Genomic DNA, 17,371 nt, shown 5'->3' on the forward strand with positions numbered 1-17,371 from the left:
TCTGTGATCTGGCAGTGTGCTTCATGTTTTCTTTAGCAAAATTTGATTCATTGCTCAGTTTGTTTGCCAGTTAAAAGCAAATAGTATACTTGAAATCAGGGTTGTCTGTTTTGCACTGTTTCATAGGATATTTATGTCAAACAAAATTGTAATTTAATTGTTTTGGCATTTTGATCTATCAGTTCAGATAAGAAAGGTGATTTATCATTCATAGAAACCTTGTGTTTTGAGCTCAGCATAATTTTCCCTCAATTACTTGTTTATAAAGGTGGTTTCAATTTTTAAAATGCTGGGCTTTACTCATAATGGGAATTTGCTCTCAGTATTAATTACTAAAGTTTGACTAAGAGTATATTACAGAAATTTTGTGTTTTATTAACTTAAAAATTATATTTATTTTTATTTATTTATTTTTTGCTTTTTAGGGCTGCAAGTGTGGCATATGGAAGTTCTCAGGAGAGGGGTTGAATTGGAGCTGCATCTGCTGGCCTACACCACAGCCACAGCAATGTGAGATCTGAGCCTGTCTGAGAGCTAAACTACAGTTTACGGCAGTGCCGGATCCTTAATCCACTGAACGAGGCCAGGGATTGAACCCGCATCCTCATAGATACTAGTCAGGTTCATTTCTGCTGAGCCAGAACGGGAACTCCTATTTTGTGTTTTAAATGTTCAGTCATGAAAAACTTTAGAAGAGTTAGGAAACTTTTGAAAACAGATAATGAAAATTCTGTAATTTTTGACTTTTCCATTGTATACAAAACCACATATGAATGTTTTCTATATTATATTTGGCTTTTGGCTTTTTTACAGCCTTCGCATAGACAATTATTCATGAACTTCAGTTTTAGGATTTTTTTGTATCACTCCAGCCTTTTCTGTTGGTAAATTTATAACTTTGCATAGGCTGTGCTGTCTTACTCCTGTGCATTGTGTCCAGTTATCACTGATGAAAAAATAACCTCATATAATGTATTACTAAATGTACTTTGGGTCTCCTATCTTTTTACACTTACTGGAGGAAAATACACACACACACAAAGCAGAAACACTTTAAAAAAATCATACTCTCTGTAAATTGTAATGATGTTAAAACTTTTTTTTTTTTTTTTCCAATCTAATATACCCACTCAGTGATTTGACAACTTCTTGGGCCATGTCCTTCTTCTAAGATGCACTTATAAACTAGCCATCTCCCAGAGGGGACCATTCAGCTTTTCTGAACCAAACCCGAAAAAGTATTTCCTGCTAGGCTTCAGAACTCCCAGAGAGTGCTCAAACCAAAATAAACACCTTTTGGTGCACTGTAACACTTTTTGGAAATGCTGGTTGTAGAAGTCAATTTGAAATTTTTAATTGCGTTTAGGTGATAAAAGCATCCTTTATTTCATCTTCTCAAGTGATGTGAATCTGATTGGGGATGTTTTAAGAAGGCTTATAGTCTTGGACCCTTTCCCTAAATTTAACTTTGCTAAATTCCCATAAAACTTTAAAAGCCAGATATTTTCAAGAGAAGTAACTGCTAATTATGCAGGACACCTACTCTTGTGTGTGTGAGTTTGGAAAACACCTCAAGGCTTTACTGCTTCTTGTTGAGATGAAAAAGTATGTGAGGGGTATTTCTAAGGGAGGTTCTGTTTATAGGACATATGTAGGTCCTAGGATTAGCCCTTTTCTAGTAAATCATAGTTGACATCATAGAGAGCTAGCAGTTATCCTTCTGGTAAGAATTTTCCCAAAGATAGCCTAATCACAAAGGGTGTAGTGGCTACCTCACAATATGCCAGCCCAAATGGTTTGTAAATCACCACCTTGGAGCTGGAAAATAAGATGATGATTCTCTAACTGAGGTACTCTGAGCTATGTTGGAGAGCTCCAAGTCACAAATAAAACATGACTATCTTCTTGGAATGGTAAATTACTAAAAAAGAATGTGAATATGATATCCATTTCAAAATACATCTTTTTAAAAATAAAATTTAAGACTTTGAAATAATTTCTTGCTTATAGTAGGTCTTTATAGAATATGTTTTCAGATACCAGGAAAGGATACGAATTGACATACAAGTAGTTTGCTTGTCATATTCTCATTATGTTTAGTCCCCTTAAGGTTATACTCAGATTAAGTTTTTATTCAGTCCCATCAAATATTCATACTATAACCATTATACAACTGCTATGGTTTATTTGCTTTTCTGATGTTTACCTATGCTGATCTTTTGGATTTGCTGGAATGATTTTCCTCCTGTACTCTTGACATTGAGATATCTGTGAGAAGCTTCCCTCGCTCTCTCTCCCTTTTTTTTACTTTTTATTTTGAAACTATAGATTGAAGGAATTTGCAAAGATGGAATCAGAAATGTCCTGTGTTCTCTTGACCCAGTTTCAGCCATTGGTTGTATCTTATACAACTATAGTATGATATAAAAACCAGGAAATAGACATTGGTACAACTTTTGTATATAGTTCTGTGTCATTTTATTTCATGTGTAGATTCATGCAGTTAACACCACAGTCAAGACATAGAACTATTTCATTGCCACAAAGATCCCTTTTACAGCACCCTGCAAAAGAAAAATGCCTTTACCTTTAATATAGTAAAGGGCTTACTCACTTCCTTATTTCTAATTTTTGAGATATTTTTAAACAAATCCTAGGTTATTCTGTGCTTTGGGCCATGTAAGAGAAAGATGAAATATTATCATTACACTGCAGGAGAACTTAAATAGTCAAAATAGTTATAACATAAAGTAGTTTGTGAACAAAGTTTTCGAAGGCTCAGTCTCAGGTTGTCTTTAAAAACTTTTGTTTTGGAAGGTTAGACATTCATATCCTGAACGTAGGGACTATGTGGTTCCATTCATGACTATGACTAATCTTTATGTGTGTGCTGGAATTGCCTGGATAAAACTTAAAAAGAGAAAATGGGGAGCAAACAGAAAGAGGGCTCTTATTGAAGGTCTTAAATACTAAAGCAGCCTGGGGAATCCAGAGTTAGAGAAAAATAACATTTCAGCATTATCAAAAGTGCTATTAAATGACATTGTGCCATATTTGATTTTACAGGAGTTCATGTCTACAGCTACACCAGGATCAGTCACTTTATGATTTTGTTTAATCAATATTATATGAGGATAATTACTACTAGGGCCTCAGAAATCCTTCTCGATGGATTTTCTGAGAAGTATTTTTAGCAATTGTGATCTGGGGTTTTATTCTCACGTATTATCACATGAACAGTGTAAATATATCATTAAAGTACAGTCTGCATAGATCTTAGTTTTAGCAGCTTACAAGATATTTTTAACTTCATTTATTTGAAAATTTGTGATTTTTTAAAATGATTTTTATTTTTTCCATCAGACCTGGTTTACAGTGTTCTGTCAAGTTTCTACTGTACAGCAAGGTGACCCAGTCACACATATACATTCTTTTTCTCACATTATCATGCTCCATCATAAGTGACTAGATATAGTTCCCAGCTATACAGCGGAATCTCGTTGCTTATCCATTCCAAAGGCAATAGTTTTAATCTATTAACCCCAGATTCCCAGTCTGCCCCCTCCCCCATTTTCCTCTTGGCAACCACAAGTCTGTTCTCCAAGTCCATGAGTTTCTTTTCTGTGGAAAGTTTCATTTGTGCCATATATCAGATTCCAGATATAGGTGGTATCATATGGTATTTGTCTTTCTCTTTCTGACTTCACTTAGTATGAGAGTCTCTAATTCCATCCATGTTACTGCAAATGGCATTATTTGTTCTTTTTATGACTGAGTAGTATTCCATTGTGTATATATATACCATGTCTTCTTAATCCAATCATCTGTTGATGGACATTTAGGTTGTTTCCATGTCTTGGCTATTGTGAATAGTGCTGCAGTGAGTATGTGGGTGAATGTGTCTTTTTCAAGGAAAGTTTTGTCTGGATATATGCCCAAGAGTGGGACCCCTGGGTCTATATTTAGTTTTCTGAGGTATTTCCATACTGTTCCATAATAGTTGTACCAGTTTACATTCCCACCAACAGTGTAGGAGGGTTCCCTTTTCTCTACACACTCTCCAGCATTTGTTATTTGTGGACTTATTATGATGGCCATTCTGACTGGTGTGAGGTGGTACCTCATAGTAGTTTTGATTTGCATTTCTCTAATAATCAGTATGTTGAGCATTTTTTCATGTGCTTGTTGGCCATTGATTTTTGAATATAAAAAATAGCTATCTTTTATCTGATTTTCAGTGCTACAAACCATAAGGTATTTTGGGAGTTTTGTAGATACTATTGAAGTTTTGTATTGTAGTTAGTAATGGCTGCTTCTCCTTTCATTCTTTCCCAGTCTTTTTAGGTTATCTAAATAGAGCAAAGAATTCCTGTCTCTCTTCTTAGTTTTTGCTTTGCTATCTGAATAATCCTCATAGTATTATTATTGTAGTGATATTTAAACATTGGGCCCAGATAATTTTCATCTTCATTATGATCCTTTTCAATTTTCCAAGGTGAAAACAGTATAGATATTTTTTCATTTGCTTTACTCAATTTGAGATGGGTGCATAGGAAGGGCAAGGCAGAGAGTGAGCATGCTTATTTTGTCAAATATATTTTATTCTGTTCCACCAGTTGAAAGTGTTATATTTTCTTCCAAATCCTTAATTTCACTAAGAATGGAAAACAAATGATTTTAATGATTGTTAAAAGCTGAACATTTTTAAGTTAGATATTGTATATGTATGGAAAGAGATGATGTCTTGGTTTTTACTTTCACCAAGATTGACGTGGTATACTGCCATCTCTCTCTAACTTCTGCATCCATCTCCAATTTGGGAATGTTGGCATAGATTATGCTGGTACTGAGGGTTTAATTTATTGTTGCTGATATTGGAGTTAGTAACATTAGTGAGTTTTAAATGACTCATCATCATCACCAGTTCTTCCCTAGAGTGGAGAAAGTTGCTCTTGACTTCATTGCTGCCTGGTATGTATCTATAAAAAAGCATCTGTTTTCTTATTTGTTCGGTATCAAATATAAAAATCTAATTGTGTGATTTTTCATATCCTTGTTAACCAAGAATTCAGTTTTAAAGCAAGCAGAAAATTATATAATAGAAGCTTGATGCATTTGTGTCATAATCTAAACATTTTCTTAGTATGTATCCAATTTGAACTCTTCTAAGCATTTTTATGACTTAAAAAAACACCTCCCATTACAATCTGTTTAGGACAAATTGGTTATAAAACTTGTAAATTAATGTTTGATAAGAAAGCATTTGCCATTATTACTAGTTTCTGTCTCCGGTTATTTAAAGAGTTGCTTTATATCTCACATCTTTTTGGGTTACGTATTTTTGGGGGATAGTGAAAAGAAATATTTACTCATTTTCCTAACATATATTTTTTTTCTACATGCATTTTTTCTACATATAATTGATAAAACATTATTCCTTAATGAAATGTTAAGGAATGTGGAAGATTAAGGAAGGGTCTTGTCAGTTTTATATCTGTGTTTTAGTAGCTCAGTTTTTTTTTTTTTTTTAGGGCTGCACCTGGGGCATATGGAAGTTCCCAGGCTAGGGGTCGAATTGGAGCTAGAAGCTCACTTTGAAGCAGTTAAAGTTGTCTTTAGGACATCTGCCTTGTCTTTCTCTTGCACCTCATCTCCTTGGCCCACTTATATGTATGACCACCTTTCAGAATTTTAATTTCTTTCTTTATAAAGTGATACTAATAACAGTCCACTATGTAAGGATTATTGTAAGACTAAATATAGAGGGTATGTATGTTATACATGAGTATATTTGAAGTTAGTTAGGTCTGGGTTTAAACCCAAGATTTCTACTAAAGTAGTCTATTACTCTGGGATTCTTGACAGCTTGGTTGGTCTTTACTTCCTCCTTTCTAAAATGGGAATGATTTTACCTACATCTGAAGGTTGTTTTGGAGTTGTTAGTAATGTATATGAAACATCTAGTACATTTCCTGGTACCCAATGCTTAATAAATGCTGTTTCCTGTTTCTTTTCACCATTTTCCTGATCTCTCCAGACATGGGGAAGGGGACCTGGAAAAGATTGCATATGGGTTAGGATGAAACCATTTTATTGCGTTCTTTGCTAAGCTGTAAGGGGCTTTCCTTTCCCAAAGGAGAGTTAGCAGCTTTCCTTGTGGTTTAAATTCTGGGAAGATTTTACAAGTCACCATCCACTAACAGTTGTCTAATATCTGATCATTTAATACTATCACTCCTCTGTTTAAAAGTCTCTAGTGGCTCCTCACTGCCTTTGGGATGAAACTAAACTTATTAACCTGCTAAACAGGGCCCGTTATAGTCTGTCCTCCATCAAAGACTCCATCTCCATTTCCTGTCCTTTATCCTGAACACACTTTGTGATATAAGTAATCCTCCTTCTGTGCCCCTGTAACACACATGTGGACACTCTACTTGAAAGGGCTTTCTCGCTTCTCTAAATAACAGATATCCACATATTCAGCAATATCTCTTTTTGTACATGTCCCCACCCCCTCACCCAGATCCAGACATACTTCTGCTGAAGTGGTATATTCCTCGTATACATGGTTGCTTTTATGAGCAACATTTTCAATATCTCTTCACCCCATTCCACCATGTTTTATTTGCTACATGGGAAGAGGCGATGTATTTTATTTTTTGCCTTCTTCATCTATCATTACAGTGCCCAGAGTGTGCTTATTAAACTTATTAAATGAATTTATCTTCATGGCAAAAGCCAAGTACTCTTAATATGTTAGCCCAAACCAAAGCTACTCCTGAATTCCACCCTTACCCCCCATGTGAAGATGTACTTCCCCATATAGATCATAAACTCTTAAGTATACTCTGTCCTTAGCCTTGCCAGGCATACAGAGGTTGCCTAGGCTCACGTCAGGTGTGATTGGGGGTTGAAAATACAGCTTTATCTTATCACTTCACTGCCTTTTGCTGCTTAAGCAAAACTGGTATATTGATAGGCTAATGGATAGAAAGTGCAGATTTCCTTACCTGAAACTGCCTGGGAATAGCCAGTAGGGCCAGGATTTGTTGCTGTTCAAGATTACAAAGGAGGATAGCAGACGCATTTTGTGTGTGTGTGTTTGGGAGGGTATGGATGGGTGGGTGGGCAAGTGGAGCAGGAATGAGGAGGCCGATGACCCCTAGGGTTATGCAAGGCAAGTGTTTCTAGATAGTCCCCAAAGACGCTTGGTGTAAGTAGATAAGGAGAACTTTGTGAGTAAAGAGGGAGGAGGTTTGAGAGTATAAGAGGTGTTCAAGAGTTGTATTAGGTAAGTGGAGCTCAGCAGGAGTGAGTGAGGGTTAACAACAGAATTGGAGCTGAACTTAATTATAAATGAATTACATGTAAGTCTCAGAATGCCGTCTGCGGGGTCCATGTTCACTTGTAGGGACACTTAATGGCACCAAGTTATATTGCACAGTAGGGATGGCATGGGAAAAGTAGAGAAATATATTATATCACCTTGGCCATATTTTCTCCCAAATGAATATTGGGATTTATGGTCTGAAACATGGTTTATGGAAATCAGAGTTTTTTATAGTAATAATAGATAACTGTAGACCACTTAGAATTCAGTTGAGTTGAGTTCAGTTAAATTAAGTAAACACCGAAAACTATTCTTTGCTGAGAGAAGCAAACAAGAATACTTAAAAAAAAAAAGATTACCCAGATTTGCCTTTCACAGAGCTTTTGTTATACTTGGAGGTGTGAGAAAATAAAACAATGACTCAAGTTAAGATTTTGTTTTGTTTTATGTGTTTTTTTAATTCACAAAACTATGTTCTTATCTGAGACTCTGATTTATATTTTATTACATAATCCAGAGAGATGATTATTTGATGCTAATATTATTAGATCACAGTAGCTTATAACATATATTTTGAATTTGCTTTTTCAAAAGTTTATTTTGCACACTCTATTTTCAACTCACTCTTTGCCTGTTCCACTAACATTGAACATGTTGAGTGGGAAAAATGAGGTTGATAATCTTGAAAAAAGAAGTAATATTTTTAGAATATCAGCATTTGTTATTACATTCTTATGTTTCATTAGAAGCCACACATCTTTTTTGGAAATGTATAATTAATTGAAGTAAAACTAATAAATAAGCACAAGTGTTGGGATACAGAAGTTAACACTATTATTACATTTGATTAATTGTATTCTCTAGAGAACATTAAGCCTATTCTTAGAGGTGTAGTTACTTTATGAAATCATCTAGTTTAGTTCTTTTCATTTATAAAAAAATATTCAGCGACCTGCTCGGACGCACATAGGTCTGACTCAAAGGAGAACAAGCTGGGACCAGAAATTGGTGTTCTGATTTATAATCCAGCTCTTTTTCACTATCCAAATCCATGTATTACTGTTTTTTGTTTGTTTTTTAAACAGCTTTTTTATAAGTAGTGGCCTTCTCTTTTTTTTTTTTCATTAAAATGTACAGATGCACTTTCACTGCACTTTTATTCTTTATTTCACATTATCATAGTGGAACTACCAAGCTAATTTAGTTAATATTTTCTTCAAGCCTTTGTTACCTTTTAGGGGGCTATGAAGATAGAGTAGCAAGCCAGTATTCTTCTAGGGCAGAGGAAAACCTGAGAAAGGGCAAGAGAGCAAGGAGAGAAGGGTTGGAAGGAAAGGATGGCCCAGAAAGGTGGTTCCTAGATTTTTAGGAAATTTCCACTAGTCTTTGACAAAATGAAAAAATAAGGATTATGCAGTGGGTTTCCACTATTTTAAAATCTATAATCATATCTGTCCTATTCTTGTGTAACATTATTAATTAAAAACTGATAACCCAGAGTTCTGTGGTGGCTTAGAAGTTTAAGTATCCAGTGTTGTCACTGCTATGGCAGAGTTTTGCTCCCTGGCTCTGGAACTTCCACACACTGCAGTCATGGCCAAAAAAAAAAAGGGTTGATAACTATAAATCCCCTAATATGTAAATACATATATATATATACACACACACATACATATATATGTGTACATACATATGTATTTGTTATTCTACTTTATGGGTCCTTGAACCGGCAACATTAGAAAGATTAAAAAAATGAAACCTGTTTTCCAGATGATCTGACTTTATAGGAACATAAATGCATGCTGCTAAAGCAGAATGAAAAAACAAAATAAAACCAGAAATCATTCCCCCTCTCTTCCCACTAGTATCACACATAAATAATCCCCAGCAAATAAGAGGATATGCTAGAGTACATTAAGAGTCATAGCATGTTGAATAAAGCATACAGAATAAAGCATACTAAGAACTAGTTTTAATGTTTTTCTTTGCGTGTTTTCCTCTCAGATCTGGAAGAGAAATAATTCGAAGATCAGTTTTGTGTCTGGTTAACTTTTTTGTTCAAGTATAAAAGCTGTGTGGGAAAAATGGAAACATTTAACATTTATTCCTATTTGGAAAAGTTTTTATAGAAAGATCCAAGTGACACAGATAATGTATATGACTTGATTACTTATTGTGTTATTTTCTGATAACAAAATACAGGTGTACCTTGAATAACTTGGGGGTTAGGGGCACATATCCTGCACACACACATAGCCTCTATGCCTGTCAAAATTTCACTTTTAACCTTACAGTCAGCCCTCCATATCCATGGTACTGCATATGTGGATTCAACAAACCAAGGAGTGTGTAGTACTGTAGTACATATTTATTGAAAAAAATCCATGTATAAGTGGACCCATTTAGTTCAAACCCATGTTGTTCAAGTGTAGTGTCAACTGTACAACTTTTATTCCTCTGATATTTTAGTTTCAAATTGACTTTCAGATAATATTTGAAAAACAAATATTTTATGCTTATAAACTTTTTTTTTTGGTCTTTTTGCCATTTTCTTGGGCCGCTCCCGTGGCATATGGAGGTTCCCAGGCTAGGGGTCGAATCGGAGCTGTAGCCGCCAGCCTGCACCAGAGCCACAGCAACACGAGATCTGAGCTGTGTCTGCAACGTATGCCACAGCTCACAGCAATGCTGGATCTTTAACCCACTGAGCAAGGCCAGAGATCAAACCCCTTCATGGTTCCTAGTCAGATTCATTAACCACTGAGCCATGATGGGAACTCCTATAAACATTTTTCTAATGGTAAAAATAATAAGTCATTGCAGAACACTTAGAAAGCCTAGAAAAATATAGAGATAGAAAAAAAAAGTCACCTATAATTTACTATCCAGAAATGCCCTGTTAAAAAATCTCAGCATTTTTTTCTTTGATTTTTTTCTATTTTATTTTTTCCTTATATTTTTGAGACCATACCAGTTTTTTTCAATATAACTTATATAAAAATTTTAAAAAATATTATTTTGAACTATATAAATGTAGTTATTAATGACTGCATGGTACTTCATCTGACTTGGCAATAATAAATCTAACTATTTCTCTGTTGTTGGACATTTAAGTTGTTTGAATAAATATTCAGTCTTTAAATTAGGAGTTCCCTGGTGGTTTAATAGGTTAAGGATCCAGCATTATCACTGTTGTAGCTCAGGTTGCTGCTGTGGTGCAGGTTCAATCCCTGACCTGGGAATTTATGTGTGCTGTGAGCATGGCCAAAAAAAAAAAATGCAAGTTTGTTTTTTTGAGGCTTTTCTTTTTTTCTCTTCAGTTGAATAAGCTTATTGAAAAGATTCCTCTTGAGATTAGATTATTAGATTTTCCCTTTTTTCTCCCGTCTCCTCAAGTACATCCCAGTTAATCCCTGAAATTTTCCCCTTACTATTCTTTGTAATTTGAAAAACTCTGTGTTCTCTGCAACTGGTATGTCAGCTTCAGTTTAATTTTGATAGATGTATTTGATTGTAAAAGGTAAGGTAAATATGGCTCCTTTGAAGTTACCATGAACCTCAACAGGAAGTCCTTATGCAACTTGAGAGCATAAATATACTTTATAGAATGTATGCAAAAATCCTAAATAGAATGTAAGGAATGAAATACTACATCCACTGTACCATTTACATTTTTTTTTTTTTAGTATGAAGAATTTTACCTCAGTTGTATGCAAAATGAAGTGTTTTATGCTGATATTAATACTGATGGCTGCATGAATTAAATATTGATTTTTTTATGTGTAATTTATTTTTTATTGATCTCAGGAGTACAACAGTTTGTCAGTATTATAAACATTTTATTGGCATTATGGGACCTATCTGAGTTTAATAATTATATTCTTTTCAATAAAATTTATTATTTTGTAGGAAAAGATGGATAGTGTTGTGTGCAGAATTATTGAACAAAATGCTTGGTCCTTAGATCCCTTGATAAGACTGTGTGGATTTTTCTCTGGTTTAAGGTCTTTTTATTCATATGGTGAAAAGTGCTACTACTAGATTGCTGTTCAAAATAATATGTATTTCTTTGGGAAACTTTCCTCAATATTTCCTTTTCCTAACCTTATGGTAATTTATTTTGAAAATAAGCCTGAGAAATACAGTTTAATTAAATGTTGAGATTATTTCTGGAAAGTCACAATATATGATAATAAATCAGTCTACATTTTTATTTAACAAGATGCTTTTAGATGGTATTAGACTTTATACCACAGTTCCCTTATATGCTTTAAGAAACTTCTAAGACAATAACTGTGTGTGTGTGAGTGAGTTTATTGTTTTTCTAATATCTATTTGTTAAAATTATTTTAAAGAATAAATAGCTTATCTGGTATTCTCTAAATTTCTTATATCATTAAAAGAATAATTTGGACATAATAAATTGTTCCATGGTTGTAGTCTGCTTAGACTATTTTGGGAATTCATCATATAACAAGGGATGGTTTATTATTTCTCAGGTTTTTATTGCAAAAATATCTTTAATTTTTAATATTCTATTTTTAATGCTATTGTTTTTCAAGGAAGACATGAGAAAAATGTTAGTTTCCCTATAGAAGAACACTGATTTTTGTTTTAAAATGTTTTTTCTTTAAATATTTCTTCTTAAATGTTATTCCTTACTTCCGTAAGGGATTATTATAAGAGCATTTATACTTGGCTGGTGGAAAATTGTTTAGGACTCAACACAAAGAGAACACTGTCTCTTCAAGTAGAAATCAAATCAGAATATATAACCATTTTCTTTTTGCACATCTACGGAACTCAGAAGGAAAATTTCCCCTCTGTATGATTTTTTTTTGGGGGGGTGGTTAACTGTAGTGAAGTTCTTAAAATATTTAACAAACATTTATTGAGGATACCATGGACTTTTAAAAATATTTTCTTAGAAACAAAAAATATGGAAGTACTATGAAAACCAATGAAAAGTTGCTAAGATGAAATTGGAAAAATCTTCAGTATTGTAGATGTCTTGCTGAAGTGCTGGTACACTGAAAAATACAGGTAAATCTAGATTCAAAGTTGACAAGTCTGAGATAGTTTAGAGAATTAAGTCAGTTGTTGGTAGAGAGGTAAGTGTTAGTATATTAAGGGATAACAGCTGTCACTACATTTTTGAAGTGAAAGTAAGGAAAGGCAAGGGAACCATTTAGAAGAAGCATTAACACCCAACAAAGTTAGCTAAGAGAAGCCAGTTTACATATTACAGCCATATTACAAAGTTAGAATAGGGAAAGTTCCACAGATTTGTTTTCTTTTTAATTAATTGATTGATAACACGGAGCTGCTAGTAGACTCTATTTAGTAAACATGGTAATTATTATCCCATTTGCTTCATTGTCATTGTTCTGTCGTATTAAAATCTGCTTGTGAACAGCCTATGTATTTCTGGGCTTTGTAGCCTTGGGACAGTGCAGAGTCTAAAAGTAAAACTGACTGGGAGTTCCTGTCATGGCTCAGTGGAAGTGAATCTGACTAGCATCCATGAGGGCTCAGGTTCAATCCCTGGTCTGGCTCAGTGGGTTAAGGATCCGGTGTTGCTCTGAGCTGTGGTGTAGTCCACAGACTCGGCTCAGATCCCTTGTTGCTGTGGCTGTGGCTTAGGCCAGCAGCTGCAGCTCAGATTCCACCCCTAGCCTGGGAATCTCCATATGCCATGAGCCTCTGATAATTTGTGTACAGTGAATCACCTTCTTTAGAAGAATGCTATGTAAAACAAACCATTGTATGGAGGAGACAGGAAAACTGTTTTGTTGCTGGGTCTGCAGGGAGAGATTTGCACATTTTGTGAGGTCCTGTGGAGAGTCAAGCAAAATCTGCATTACAGTACATTATCTCCTGTGGGGAAGAACCAGCAGGACTGCATATGGTTCTCAACTATCTCTGCTCTGTATGCTTTTACCCTAAGATGTAAAAAGCCTTTCATTTGCTGAAAACTGTAACAGTGTTGGAACACAGAGAGAAAGGGATAAAAGAATAATAATAACAACAACAACAACAACAACAAAAATCAACTACCTGAGAAGGCAAACCTGCCAAGAGCCTGGGAAGCAATTTGAAGGGTGATTAGATAAGCTGATATGATTTTACATACACTCTTTTAAGAAATAACTATTATATTCAAAGTGGAGAAAGCCATTAAGGTGAATGAAGAATACCTGATGTGTAGATATATCTGAAGTTCTTTTTGTGAGAATCCTAAATACTAAATTTAATTCTATACCCCAATGATTAGCTTCTACCTTATTTTCGTTGTCAGATTTTAAAATTTACTTTTTCTTAGGTGCCTCTGTAAAAAGAAGTAGAAGTGACTGAAGGATGCAAAGTTGAGTAAGAAATATATTTAAAAGTGGTCACTAGAGGTTAGAGGGCATATTTGGAAATTAGGATGCTGATATGCGTATTGGTGGGGAAAAATAAGGAATTCCAGAAAACTTCATATATCTGATCTTCAGTATTTCTTTTTTTTAATTATTTTTTTCTTTTCTTTCTTTCTCTATTTATTTTGTTTTTATTTTTTTTCAGAATAAAATACATATATTTAAACACAATTACATTCACACAGATTATTATATCATGGATCTTAAGAAACAGATTAAGTGACTCCCTCTGGAGAAGTGGAAAGGAAAATATGCTGAGACAAATAGAAAATTTATTCTATACTTTATCCCATTTTGTATGGCTTTCATCTTTGCTATTTAGTATTATCTGTTACATTTCAATTTTTCTTTAAATATTAGCATTATGTTAAAATTATGCAACTAAAATTTATAATGAAGAGAGCTTTATATACCATTCAATATTTTATATAGCATAATAAAAAGAATAACTTTAACTGGTAAGAATAACAAAAATAATACACCCTCCGAAAATAAGTAAAATATAAAATGCATAAATTGGTTAAAAAACAGTGTAACTATATAAATATGTCCTCACAATTTGTTACATCTTATTGATTCTTCAATATAGGCATTATACCATTCTAGGTGATGTGATAAACAAGACATTATAGACCTTACATTGTACCATGGAGAGAAATGGTTATTAATAATACAATTGTAGAACTGTATTACTTAATTGTACAGTTGCATTATTTAATTATAATTATCATAAATTCTTTGATGGAGAGGAAATCAGAATCAGATCTAAGAAGACTTCAGCATTCCAAGAATGATGTCAAATGACATCATGGTGGATTATGAACTTATTTACTATGAGATATATTTCTTCTCCAGAGATTCCTTGTTTGTGTATCAATTGTAGATTTTTGGTTTGCAGTTATTCTGAAGTTTTGATATAAGAATCTATACATATATGAGATTGTTTTAAGTTGTTGTTCTCTTAATTGCAAGTTCATCTCCAGTGTACTGCATTTGTACCCTCTTCTTCTCATGATATCTGATTCTGGTGGTATAGTTGTGCATGGATGATTTCATATCTTTACTGTATAAATACCTTTACTGGTGAGCCTTGTCATTTGTGGACTTTTTGTTTCTGGTTGCTGTCTTTTCTTTTCTGCCTAGAGAAGTTCCTTTAGTATTTGTTGTAAGGCTCGTTTAATGTTGCTGAATTCTCTCAGCTTTTGCTTATCTGTGAAGGTTTTGATTTCTCCTTCAAATCTGAATGAGAGCCTTGCTGGGTAGAGTAATCTTGGTTGGAGTTGTTTTCCTTTCATCACATGAAGTCTATCATGCCACTCCCTTCTGGCCTGCAGAGTTTCTGCTGAAAAATCTGCTGATAACCTTTTTGGGGTTCCCTTGTATGTTACTTGTTTCTTTTCCCTAGCTGCTTTCAAGATTTTCTCTTTGTCTTTAATTTTGGTCAGTTTGATTAATATGTGTCTCGGTGTACTCCTCCTTGGGTTTATTTTCTATGGTACTCATTGAACTTCCTGGATTTGAGTGAGTGGTTCCTTTCCCATGTGAGGGAAGTTTTTGGCTATTATCTCTTGGAATATTTTTTCTGTCCCCTTCTGTCTCTCTTCTCCTTCTGGCACCCCTATGATACGGATGTTGGTGCATTTCACGTTGTCCCACAGTTCTCTGAGACTCTCTTCCTTTGTTTTCGATCTTTTTTCTCTTTTCTGTTGTGCATCCGTAATTTCCACTAATCTGTCCTCCACCTCACTTATTCGTTCTTCTGCCTCCTGTATTCTGCTGTTAGCTGCTTTTAGTGAGTTTTTTATTTCAGTTATTGTATTTTGCATCTCTTCTTGCTTAAGTTTTATATCTTGTATCTCTTTGCTCAGTGTTTCCTGTAAGTTATCCATCTTTGCCTCCAGTTTATTTGCAATGTCTTGCATCATCTTCAACATCAACAGTCTAAAGTCTTTTTCCTGGAGGCTGGGAATCTCCTCATGGCTTAGCTGTTTTTCTGGGGTTTTTCCTTTCTCCCTCATCTGAGTTCTAGTTCTCAGTCTTTTCATTTTTATAGGTTTTTGGTGTGGTGACCTTCTTACAGATAATAGAGTTGTAGCCTCTCTTACTTCTGGTGTCTGCCCCCCTTGTGGCTGAAGTTGGTATGGGGGGCTTGCTGTAGGCTTCCTGATGGGAGGGGCTGATGCCTGCCCCCTGGTAGGTGGAGCTGATTCGAATCCCTGTGGTGGGTGGGGCTTAGTCTCTGGATGAGATGAGAGGCAGCTGTGTGCCTGAGGGGTCTTCAGGTACCCTTTAACTGAGGGGCAGGGCTGTGATCCCACCTGGATTGTTGTTTGCCCTGGGGCTTCTCAGTGCTGACTGATTTTCCCAAAATGGCCACCTCCAGAGAAAGGCACGCTGCTGAATATTCCCGAGAGCTTTGCCTTCAATGTCCTTCCCTCACAACAAGCCACATTCACCCCTGTTTTCCCAAGATGTCCTCCAAGAACTGCAGTCAGGTTTGACCCAGATTCCTATGGAGACCTCACTCTGCCCTGGGACCCAGTGCACGTGAAAGTCTGTGTGCACCTTTTAAGAATGGGGTCTCCGTTTCCCCCAGTCCTGTGGAGCTCCTGCACACAAGCCCCACTGGCCTTCAATGCCAGATGCTCCAGGGGCTCTTTCTCCCAGTGCCGGATCCCCACATGTGAGGGTTTGATATGGGGCTCAGAACTCTCACTCCTGTAGGTGAGTCTCTGTGAACCAGTTAGTTTTCAGTCTGTGGAGCTTCCCACCCGGGAGGTATGGGGTTGTTTATATTATGAAATTGCCCCTCCTACCTCTTGATGTGGCCTCCTCTTTTTCTTCTGGAGTGGGTATCTTTTTTAAGGTTTCTGGTCCATTTGGGTGGAGATTTCTCAGCCTTTAGTTGTGAATTTTGTTGTTTTTAGGAGAGAAGTTGAGCTCCAGTCCTTCTATTCCATCATGTTAATCCTCTCTCTGAGCTACAGTATTTCTTGGTTTTGCTACCAAACTCAAATTTGGTTGCTTGCTGCTCAAAAGCCAATAAATAAAGAGTCAAATGTCTGTAGAAAGGAAAAGTGATTAATCCAGAAATGCAGGCATTCGGGGAGAAGGTGGACTCATTTTCAGAGACCTCCAAATATTCTGCTCAGCGACAGCAGTTTTTAAAGGGAAAAAAGGGGGAAGAATTTCAGTGAATCATCAAGGCAAGAGGTTGGATTCTGCATTATTTTCCATTGTGTGTAGAGTGGCTGACTCTTCAGATGTTATCTTGCCTGCATGCTCTACCTATAGGATTGCTAAGGGGACTGACAGAGGTAGAGAGCTATTCATTTTTTACCTGCTTAATTCTTCACTCTTCTTTTTTATTTAGGAAAAGAATCAGCACGTTAGACAAGTCATGGTTTGGATTCTGGAGAGCATTAGTCTGGAGTTAGGTTAAATTTCCTAGTGATCTCATTCCTGTAATTAGGTTCTTTTCAGGTTAGAGGGGAATAAGGATGGCCAAATAGGGAAGGGGAAAAAGAGCTGCTTTCAGTTCCTCACTCTCAGATACCAGTCCATTTGTATGGGTTTAGGGGCAAAGGTCCGTCTTCTATAACTTCCTATGTCAACATTTTTC

At 35.4% G+C, this 17,371-nt stretch overlaps 1 protein-coding gene across 41 annotated transcripts in view; it reads left to right on the forward strand.

Moving 5' to 3' along the window:
- The window catches only part of NAALADL2 (N-acetylated alpha-linked acidic dipeptidase like 2), a 1,339,033-nt gene that overhangs the window by 7,334 nt on the left and 1,314,328 nt on the right, over positions 1-17,371 (forward strand). The window lies entirely within an intron of this gene.

Source organism: Sus scrofa, chromosome 13 (assembly GCF_054392235.1).
Source record: "Sus scrofa isolate SSC_HxYL_T2T_F1_AM1 chromosome 13, Sscrofa_HxYL_maternal_Yorkshire_Landrace_v2.0, whole genome shotgun sequence".
Lineage (NCBI taxonomy): Eukaryota > Metazoa > Chordata > Mammalia > Artiodactyla > Suidae > Sus > Sus scrofa.